At 57.5% G+C, this 2,500-nt stretch overlaps 1 non-coding gene across 1 annotated transcript in view; it reads right to left on the bottom strand.

The window, feature by feature from the left end:
• LOC126110739 (small subunit ribosomal RNA) overlaps positions 1–1,033 on the bottom strand; it is a 1,909-nt gene extending 876 nt beyond the window's left edge. Inside the window, exon 1 of the ribosomal RNA XR_007523896.1 lies at positions 1–1,033. This exon is cut by the window's left edge and continues 876 nt beyond it. This is a non-coding gene — a ribosomal RNA (small subunit ribosomal RNA).
• Positions 1,034–2,500: the final 1,467 nt, after the last annotated feature.

Here is a 2,500-nt window from a genome sequence, read left to right on the forward strand (position 1 = left end):
TTCTGTTCGTCTTGCGACGATCCAAGAATTTCACCTCTAACGTCGCAATACGAATGCCCCCGCCTGTCCCTATTAATCATTACCTCGGGTTCCGAAAACCAACAAAATAGAACCGAGGTCCTATTCCATTATTCCATGCACACAGTATTCAGGCGGGCTTGCCTGCTTTAAGCACTCTAATTTGTTCAAAGTAAACGTGCCGGCCCACCCAGACACTCAATAAAGAGCACCTTGGTAGGATTTCAACGGGGTCCGCCTCGGGACGCACGAACACGCACGAGGCGGTCGCACGCCTTCGGCTCGCCCCACCGGCAGGACGTCCCACGATACATGCCAGTTAAACACCGACGGGCGGTGAACCAACAGCGTGGGACACAAATCCAACTACGAGCTTTTTAACCGCAACAACTTTAATATACGCTATTGGAGCTGGAATTACCGCGGCTGCTGGCACCAGACTTGCCCTCCAATAGATACTCGTTAAAGGATTTAAAGTGTACTCATTCCGATTACGGGGCCTCGGATGAGTCCCGTATCGTTATTTTTCGTCACTACCTCCCCGTGCCGGGAGTGGGTAATTTGCGCGCCTGCTGCCTTCCTTGGATGTGGTAGCCGTTTCTCAGGCTCCCTCTCCGGAATCGAACCCTGATTCCCCGTTACCCGTTACAACCATGGTAGGCGCAGAACCTACCATCGACAGTTGATAAGGCAGACATTTGAAAGATGCGTCGCCGGTACGAGGACCGTGCGATCAGCCCAAAGTTATTCAGAGTCACCAAGGCAAACGGACCGGACGAGCCGACCGATTGGTTTTGATCTAATAAAAGCGTCCCTTCCATCTCTGGTCGGGACTCTGTTTGCATGTATTAGCTCTAGAATTACCACAGTTATCCAAGTAACGTGGGTACGATCTAAGGAACCATAACTGATTTAATGAGCCATTCGCGGTTTCACCTTAATGCGGCTTGTACTGAGACATGCATGGCTTAATCTTTGAGACAAGCATATGACTACTGGCAGGATCAACCAGGGAGCTGCGTCAACTAGAGCTGAGCAGCCGGCCGCCCGGGAGTGTGTCCCAGGGGCCCGCGCGAACACGCAAGCGTCCGCTCAATTATTCTGCAAACAGGAGGAGGCTGAGCTCCCCTGCACAATACACCTCGAAACCCTCTCAGGTCCCGGCGGCGCGCAGCGCCGTCCTAAGTACTTGGTCGGGTTCGAGAGAGGCGCAATCGCCCGGAGTTAGGCGAGTAGACGCTTTAGGTGCGACCACCCGTGCTCCCAACTGAGCTTGCCGCTGCCGACAGAGGCCCGGGAGCGTGCTGTCGTGGCATTGCCGGCGGGAGACAACACGCGCCACCTACGGTGACCGGCAGCTCCAACGCCAGCGCCACAGAAGGGCAAAGGCCCCACGTGGGTGCCGAAGCGAACTCTCCCAGCACAGCGCACGTGCCAACACGTCTGCACAACTGCGATACAAACCACCAGCGAGAACCGCTGGGGCGACCGAGCAGCAGACGGCGTCGCGGCGCCGAGTGCCGGGCGGGCGGCGCATCCTCAACGCACACAGTCCTCAGTCGGACCAGCACACTGCAGATGTCCACCGCGCTTCGCACCGGGCCCGCGAGGACCCACTTTGGCCGCCCGGCGCCGCGCGCAGGGTGCCCCGGCGCGCAGCTGCGCCGCCTGCCGCGTCCGTCGGCCGGCGCGCCTGCCACTGGGCGCCCCCACCAGCCGGCTGTAGCGCGTGCGCCCACGCACCGCGCGGCCAGCACGCCGGGCGGCCCCCCCCTCACCGGCCGGGGACGGTCCCACCCAGCCACCGCCGCGTATCGCTTCACACACAGATTTGCCCTTACTGATTTACCTCCAGCAACAACAACCGCACCACAATGGGTTTACCAGTTGTTCATTTGCGTTGCGTCACGTCACCAGCAAACGTAGACGTCCATCCCAGTTTGCAAATGCAACGATTATTGCATACCTGTCTGTTAGGTGTCACGACACACTACGTCTGCCCACATACACGCAACAAAATGTGCACGACTAGAGAACACGTGGGAGGTGGCCCCCTACGTATGCGATGTCCATTACGAGACCGACTGTCAACCAGCATCTGTACCATGTCGCAGATGTGGAACGCGGTGCACCATGCTATCACACTGTGTGAGAAGAGACGACTACGTTTGAATACACGCGCCACTACATCAACAGACGGCTCATGCTGATCGCCATCCAGGGCGTCCGTTACTCCCACACGTCTCTATGGCGTACCACACTGCAATGTAGCTGTTATGGGGAGACGGCACGTGGCTGAGTGCACAACATTTGGACCGTATGGTTCGCTGTTGTTGGGCGCAGTCGTACGGTCACACATGTGCCACAGCGTATCATTCAGTACATACGGACCTATGTGCAGTACAATGTGAGGATTAAGCTTACGATATCAGCGGACAGTGGACACAGGCCGTACCACGACGTAGACTGAGCGCTTCGACAT

Source organism: Schistocerca cancellata, unplaced genomic scaffold, assembly GCF_023864275.1.
Source record: "Schistocerca cancellata isolate TAMUIC-IGC-003103 unplaced genomic scaffold, iqSchCanc2.1 HiC_scaffold_32, whole genome shotgun sequence".
Classification (NCBI taxonomy): Eukaryota; Metazoa; Arthropoda; class Insecta; order Orthoptera; family Acrididae; genus Schistocerca; species Schistocerca cancellata.